Source organism: Sphaerodactylus townsendi, linkage group LG11, assembly GCF_021028975.2.
Source record: "Sphaerodactylus townsendi isolate TG3544 linkage group LG11, MPM_Stown_v2.3, whole genome shotgun sequence".
NCBI lineage: Eukaryota > Metazoa > Chordata > Lepidosauria > Squamata > Sphaerodactylidae > Sphaerodactylus > Sphaerodactylus townsendi.
The window spans coordinates 58,470,878-58,479,770 of record NC_059435.1 but is presented as its reverse complement, the minus strand read 5'-3'; positions in this window follow the sequence as shown (position 1 = coordinate 58,479,770).

The following is an 8,893-nucleotide window of genomic DNA, read 5'->3' as shown; positions in this document are numbered from 1 at the left end:
GCTAATGCAAAAGCAAAGGTGGAGTTCTCATATTGCAGCAAGGTATGGGAAGATTGAAGTGTCTGCATCTGATAAGGATTAACTCTCGTAGAATCCTAACCTCTTGGACAAGGTTCTCTATATAAGCCTTGCTGTGCGCTTGCTCCTGCCTGGGTGCAACAAGTATGTTTCCTGTTGCCTCCATGTCCCTGCCTGTTTATTGGATTTTCTGTGCCATGACCTGTTGAACTGACCCATGACTATGCCTTCGCCTGCTGCCTGCCTTGACACATTAGACTGTCTTCTGACTACGCTCTTGTCTGCCGACTGTTCTGTCCTGCAAAACTGCAAAACTGGACCTGACTATGCCTTCACAGCAATCCATACCCTGCCTGCCTGCAGCATGCCCCATAAGGGACAGTGTGTGACAGGGAGTACTGTCCATTAGCTCCCTTTCCATGATGACTTAGAGCCGTGGTGGCGAACCTTTGGCACTCCAGATGTTATGGACTACAATTCCCACCAGCCCCTGCCAGCATGGCCAATTGGTCGTGCTGGCAAGGGCAGATGGGAATTGTAGTCCATAACATCTGGAGTGCCAAAGGTTTGCCATCACTGACTTAGAGGAACAGAGGACTTGCTGCAGCATGGGGATGATGTGGGGAACCAGCACCTGGTCCTGGAGGCAAACCCCAGTCTTCTTGAAAACTGCCTATATGGCAACCTTATCCAGTCAGAACTGGTCCAGGCAGGTGCTATCCAAGAATTAAAGGATGCTGGATCATCTCCCTGTACCACAGTGTGTACCACCTCCATCTGAGAGTTGAATGATGCTGATCCCCTCCCTGTACTACTTCACACATTACATCTATCTCCAATGAACTACGACCCAGATGTACAGGACTGGGAGGAGGTGGATATGCAGGACAGCCAAAGCATATGAAGATGGCTGAATGGGGCACCATGTCACTGGGACGGCTGCCATCCCCTGGTGCTCCACTTGGTGCCTCCAATGGCAGTCCCTGGTGCTTTGCTCAGGCCTGTCTGCCACCAGGGGGGTCCCCCCATTCCATTCTCTGGTAGCCCCTTTTGTGGATGTTTTGGGGTGGACCCGTCCCCCTCTTTTGCAGGTTTCTACCCCTTCCCTACCTCTGGGCTGTCTTCTGCATCTCACTCCAACCCAATCCTCTGCCCCCCTCCTGGCTGTAGGCCAGCCTGTAGGTCACACCCCTATTCTGACCCCTCCATACAAGTGCTCGTGCACCTCAGTCCCTTTTCCCTGCCATTGCCTTGGCCTGGGCCAGTGGCTACCACACAGCTCATCATGGGAGCAAGCAACTGGGCTCAGCCACCACATTATTTGGCCAGTCTTTTACAAAAGAGAGGCTGCTGTGGGTAGGAAAGGAGGGAAAGCTGAAGAGGCAGATACAGGAAGGTTTGGCTGGTAGGAGGGAAGTAGATAAGGAAGCAGGCCAGTGGGCCTGGTCTGCTGCCAACAGCAAGCACTAGACAAGAGCATCTGGTCCAAGATGGAAAGCCATCATTCAACTGTTTCAGGCCCTCTGCTGCACAACTCAGCCAGGCTTTTCTCAGGGAGAGGCTGGCAGGTGTCAGGAAATAAGGAAAACTAGGCGGGGGGGGGGGGGATTTCCATTGTTGGAATTTCCAGCCTTGTTTGCATGCAGCAGCCGCACAAGCAGCAAGGAATTTTGGGAAGCTGCACGAACATTCTAAAGGTGACAGTTAAAATCCTTTGGTAGTGTTCTGTTGTTCCCTGACTGAGTGAAAAGAGGTTCTCTGTGCTTTGTAAACCAAATGCTATGAGCTGTGCATGCAACTATATATATGTGATACTTTGTTAATGTGTATATACTGTATATGTTTTCTCTCTCAGTTAAGTAAAGTTCTCCTTATGCTTATGAACTTCTGAGGTAAAAACGGCTTTTGAGAGAGAACTATTCTAATTTAACGTGCCGCACAATCCATTCACAATCCTGCTTGACAGGATTATATATTGTAAATATACTTGTTGCCCTTCACAGATAATGATAGATTGGGCAGTGGATGGGAAGCAGAAAAGGAAGCAGAAAAGAAGGAGAGGCGGGGGGGGGGGGGGGCACCAAGGCAGATTTTAGGCTGCATTAGCAGAAATGTAGTGTCTAGTTACAAGAAGTAATCGTTGGAGAACTGTGTACACTTCTGGCTGGTGCAGTTTAAGGAGGATGTGGTTTGCTGGTATTATGAGTTCTTTGCTGCTTTAATCAGCATACTTACATCTGTTGCAGGGCACAAGGCTGATATGGGGGGGGAGGGGGAATTATTCAAAACTATGTTGGGAAAACTGAAGGGTGGAGGCAACGGCAATTAATCAGTGTCAGTGACCCTATCAATCATTATTCACTCATGAGAGAAAGGCATTTTCCACATGCTGAAAGGCACACAGTCTTACACACTGGCAATAGTCCCTCAAAGCATCCCCCAGTGCTTTGCAGAACTGAGCCAACTGGAACAGCACCCCATGCAAGGCATGAGACTGTGGCCCCACATCCCCACAGCTTACTGGGAGCATTCAGCACTGTGACAGTTTGTCAAACCCTGGATCTATCGCCCAAGAGACTCTGTAACTTTGCAGATCAGAAGCCTTTATTGATAGCGATGTCAGGATGAGAGGAAAGCTGGTTCTGCCAGCACCATGAAAGAATTCCAATATATCAAACCACATTCCTTCTTCCCCCTCCCCAGGCTGCAATATGTTCAGAAAACACGTTCAGAAAACACAGTTCAGAAAACACGAAAAGCAGGAATGAGAAATAAACCCAAGGTCAAACAGCTAAGATAGAGCCGATGGGTGCCAGGCGCCTGCCTGACACAGTTTGAACACAAAAGGCTGATGCATCCTACTTCAACGTGCATGTGGCATCCTTCCAGTGGAGTCAATAATGCCTTCCCAAGGCCATTTCAACTTAGAAAAATATTGTGAGGGTGAAGGTTGAAACTCCTCTTTTGCCACACTTCTGAGAGAAATCTGACTCCAGCAAGCTTGGGAATGTTAGTTCCATGACATTACATATGACTGCAAAGTGGGTCAGGGGATCCCCAGCCCGACTTCTGTCACACATTTCATGTAGTTTGGCCCTTCTTCAATTGCTACTAAGTAGTTCTTTCCTGCTGCCTCCCCTGCCAGACATATGAACCATGACCACAACCACAATGAAAAAGTAGCTGCGGAGACTACAAATGTATTTACCATTGTAGAGGAGAGGTGATGTTTTTCTTCACACACCAGATAGAACCACCATGACACCTCAGCGTGGATAAGAGCAGGTGGATTCTAATCTGGAGAACTGGGTTTGATTCCCCACTCCTCCACCTGAGTGGCAGAGGCTTATCTGGTGAACTAGATGTGCTTCCACACTCCTACATTTCTGCTGGGTGACCTTGGGCTAGTTACAGTTCTTTGGAACTCTCTCAGCCCCACCTGCCTCACAAGGTGTCTGTTGTGGGGAGAGGAAGGGAAAGGAGCTTGTAGGCCCCTTTGAGTCTCCTTCAGGAGAGAAAGGTGGGGTATAAATCCAAACTACTCCTCCTTCCCAGGCATGATATTTTAGCAGGCAAAATCCCAGTTAAAAAGCAGCATTTTGTGTATGTATGTTACAGAGTTACTTAGTCTGAGATAATGGCTGGGGTGGAGAGATTAAACACCCTGTCTTTATTGCTGCTGCTGCTGCTGTTGTGAAGAAAATTAGCAGTCCTGCTAATGCCTTAAGGTAACACAATAACAGAATTTGGGTGGTGGGGGTGGGTATTTCACCCTTCGAGGATGTCCAGATTTGTTTTTCTTTCTGAGATGCAGCTAATGTGCACAATCCAGGTGATCTAAGCACTGCATTTTTCCCAGGGCACTACTTGACTCTGAGCCTCTGGAGTTAGTGCCATCTCAGATGCCTCTATAGAGTGGAGATCCTGCTGAGGGCCTGTGTCTCCCAGTAGGTCCTAGTCTTCTGCAAATTAGTTGGTCATACTGCTACTTTTATCAGGGCACTAGATGTACCTTTCTTTTATTTTAGTACAAACGTTTCACATAGTTTAGTGCAAACATTTCACATTATCATGCATTACAATTATGTTTTCTTCAACTAATGGGGCAAACTCTCAGGTACTCTGACTGGAGGCCCTGGCTATTTGGCTTTGCCCTGTCCTTTTTTGATCTTGTCTTGTCAGGGACCCCCATCATTGGGGAATGCCCTTCTAATTCCTTCTAATTCTAATTCCTCAGCTGGGTAATCTGTTTTTACATTTTTCTGCAAGCTGTTTTGCTATGAGCATTGGAGCATTGCTCTGCTGGTTGCTCAAGGTTCTTTTATACTGTCCATCCTCTCTTTGGCCACATCAGGCCGGGTTCACTGCTTTCATTATTATGGTGCCAATTTGCTTATTCTCACTCCCACTGATAACTTTGGATAGTTTTGATCAGCTTCTTTCATGCATTGTAATAGTGGCATTGGGTTTTTCTGAGTGACAAGCACCTCTCCCTCACTACCAGATCATGTGCCTCTCAGTGAAACAAAGTCTCTACAGCAGACCTGGGCATTATACGGCCCATGGGCCACATCCGGCCCGCCGGATGACCCTGACTGGCCCCTCTGCTGTGATGGGGAACGAGGCGCCTTTGAAAGCCCCGCAGAAGCCGGTTGCCTTGGCTGCCGGCTTCTGCGTGGCTTTCAAAAGTGCCTCGCCCCCCTGCCTTTTGGCCCGGCCCTCCACAATGTTTTCTGTTTCTTATGCGGCCCCATGAAAAAAATAATTGCCCACCCCTGCTCTACAGGATGTGTAACAGGGTTGGACCCTGCTTCTTGTGTTTTTGATTATGTTTTGGCCACTGATTGAGACTCAAGCCCTCTAAATTTTCTTATTCAAAGAAAACAAGAACAAAGAAAACAAGTTAAAAAACCCACACAAACAAAAGCCTTTCCAAGTCCTCAAAGAAAAAGCACACAAGGCTTCAGAAACACACACAGATTTGGCTGTGATAAAAGCCTCCAAAAAGAAAACCAGAGGTCACCTAGTTCTGCCAGTCCCACTCCTCCACTCCACTGCTATTCAAGGAATGACAGTGAGCAACAGAGCTAATTGGCACTAAAATAGCAAGCCCCACCAGGGGCATATCTGCCAGGGTATATAGGGAGACAAATGTCCCCGGGCGCCCCCTATTTGGTCACATGGGGGTCACACAAAAATTTCAGGTTTGTTTGTGGGGTTTTTTTTGCATTTTTAGTGTTTTTTCAGTTTTTGGCCTGCAGGGGGCGCAGTTTTTAGGCCATCAACACCAACATTTCAGAGATTTTCCAGGAGTCTCTCCTGATGGTACCACTCAAGTTTGGTGAGGTTTGGGTCAGGGGGTCCAAAGTTATGGACTCCCAAAGGGGGTGCCCCCATTGTTTCCACCTCTTAGAAGCGTGAGGGAAGCACACGGCAAGAACAAAGAAAACAAAGAATCCCAACACACAAACAAAAGCCTTCCCAAGCCTCAAAGAAAAAGCACACAAGCCCTCAGAGAAGAAAAAGAAGAGTTGGATTTATATCCCCCTTACTCTCCTGCAAGGAGACTTAAAGGGGCTTACAAACTCCTTTCCCTTCCCCCCTCACAACAAACACTCTGTGAGATAGGTGGGGCTGAGAGAGCTCAGAAGAACTGTGGCTAGCCCAAGGTCACCCAGCTGGCGTGTGTTGGCATGCTTAGGCTAATCTGAATTCTCCAGATAAGCCTCCACAGCTTAGGCGGCAGTGTGGGCAATCAAATCCAGTTCTCCAGTTCTCAAATCCAGTTCTCCACCTGCTGTTAACCACTATGCCACAGCTGCTCTTAACCACTGCCATAACTTGAAAGCATAAAAGCTCTCAGAAACACACACTGTTAAAATTTTGACTTTGAGAAAGCACTCAAAAAAGAAAACCAGAGCTCACCTACTGCTTTCTGTCCCACTCCTCGTCTCCACTGCTACTCAAGGAATTACAGTTTGTGCTGCCGCTTCCAGAGAGTGAGCAACAGAGCTAATTGGCACTTAAATAGCAAGCCCCATCCAGAGGCGTAGCTAGGGAAAATGGCACCCAGGGCAAAATCTGAGTTTTGAGCCTCCCCCTGCCACATGGGCATCCACCCTCCCTCACCATGATCAAAGGCCACCCCCCCCCCACTACAACCAAATAACTATTTTTGCACCAGGTCATCTCAAAGCCACCATCACATTACAGAACACGTCCCAACTCCCAAATCTGAACACAGCAATGGGCCATGCCATGCATCAGAAATAAAATTTTTTTACAGCTTTTTCAAAATGCTTTCAAAATGTTTAACAACTGTTATAATACTTGTGTTATATGATTTAAATTGCTTTCAAAATGTTTTATTACTGCTGTGAATAATGGTTTATACCCTCCACGCATTCCTTTGCATTTCTCCCACGCATTGGCAGAAATAATAGCCAATTTGGATTAATATCAAACCTACCCTTTTCCTCTGAATGCCTATTTCACACTTGTATCTACTTCAGGCACTGCAGATTCGTCCTCAAGAAAGGGGGGGGGGGAGAGAAAGAGAGAGCAAGAGAGAGATTTTTCTACCTAAGTGACATTTTGAAACTTAATCACCACCAGTGCCAAAGCATGTTAACTTAACATCAACTAACCTACTAACACTCAACTGATTATTGAGCGAATTATGGACATGTTACCCAAACTGGATCCAGAGAGGAGGAAATTAGCTTGTTATAGGATTTCCAGCCAGATCAACAATATGCCCATGTATGGAAGATTTATTCCTGTGCAATATTCCCAAGAGACAAACAACAGAGATCAACTGATTCAAATAAAATTAAATATTTAATTACTAGCACCAGACACATTACCAAATTTAGATCAAAACTGCCTCTAACATTTAAGACCATGAATACAACTACTTAAGTAAAACTCAGAATCTAACCACCCTCTTCCTTCCACTAAATGCGCACACATAACTGGGAACGAGGCTAAGAATGAGGGGAAATACAAGGATAGGCAGAGAAAGAGGTTAATCCCATGTGGCCAAAGGTGAGTGGGAAGCTGAGGATTGCAGAGTCTGCCTGCAGCAGAAGTCCAATGAAGAGGAAGATGCTTACAAAGTAGTTGCAAGGGTATCCAGATAGTGAGTGAGTGAGTAAATCTGACATACTTTGCACGAACCTAGACTGATTCTTTTATGGGGGAAAATTCCATAACTCAAACATGGGATTTTTATTTCGAAGATCATGATTAGATGTGAGTAAAGTCTGGCTTTGTGCAATCAAAAAGTAATCCCTTTCAAACTTCAGCTGGAAGATTAAGAAATGGCAGCTGACAAGGTGAGGCAATTGATGGGTGTTTTTGGCATTCTCAACAGAGAAAGGCAGAGGGGGTTGAAATGAAGGTAAAATCATCTCTTTGATGGCCCACCCTGCATGGATCAAATATTGGGATCTTTTTAATCACCAACTGGATTAGAAGGATACTGTCCCCATCAATTGCTTTGATGAAGCAACCCTTCAAGCAGGGGATATGATAGTATTATGCATGCCTTGGACCTGGGGGTATGTAAGTGCTTTATGTATATCAGTGACATCTGACCTCCATGACAGAATGTGCTCTGGATGTGGCAGGCCACATGGACTCTCGGAAACTTATCCAAGGGTTTTTCATTGCTCTTTATGCTGTCAAGAGTGTACCCTTCCAAACAACTAGAATAATAGAATCATAGCGTTGGAAGAGACCCCAAAGGCCATCAAATCCAACCGCCTGCAATGCAGGAATACACAATCAAAGCACTCGCAGCATTTGTTTATTTCATTAAATTTATAAACCGCCTTCCTCAGTAGGGCTCATATGTTCATCTAGCCTCTGTTTAAAACCCTCCAAAGAAGGAGACTAAGATGAGATTTGGGATCAAACTGGGGTGCCTCAACTGAAGAGAGGACAGGGGTCTTACAGACTATTCTTTTAAATCAGTTGTACACCTACACCAAACTTTGAGCCTTCTGTGGCCTGTTATGCATGGAATGCTTACTTCGGGGCTCTTCACTGCAGCAGAAAACAAGCTTGCTCCCTCACCAACATGACATCCCTTAAAATATCTAAACGTGGCTATCATGTCACCTTTTAACCTTCTCCTCACCAAAATAAACATACCTAGCACTCTAAGTCTCTCCTCATAGGGCATGGATTCCAGACCTTTTACCATTTTGGTTGCCTTCCTCTGGACCCATTCCAGTTTGTCAATATCCTTCTTGAATTGTGGTGCCCTTAACTGTACACAATATTCCAGGTCCCGTCCCACTCCTCCTCGCCACTGCTACTTAAGGAATTACAGGATGTGCTGCTGCTTCCAGAGAGTGAGCAATAGAGCTAATTGGCACTTAAAAGCAAGCCCCATCTCTCAGAATCCTGAGGCAAGCACATGGCCAGAACAAAGAAAACACCGCCCCACACAAACAAAAGCCTTCCAAAGCCCTCAAAGAACCAGCACATGAGCCACTGCTACTCAATGAATTACACTGTGTGCTGCTGCTTCCAGAAAAAGAGCAATATAACTAATTGGCAATATAACTAATTGGCAATATAACTAATTAGCAAGCCCCATCTCTCAGAAGCCTGAGGCAAGCACATCGCCAGAACAAAGAAAAAACCCCACACAAACAAAAGTCTTCCCAAGCCCTCAAAGAACCAGCACACAAGCCCTCAGAAACACACACTGTTAAAGGTTTGGCTTTGAGAAAACCCCTCCAAAAAGAAAAGCAGAGCTCACCTAGTGCTTTCTGTCCCACTCCTCCTCTCCACTGCTATTCTATTGCGGTTATTGCAGTCATACTGATATTGCGGGTATTGCAGTTATAACAATATTGTAGCC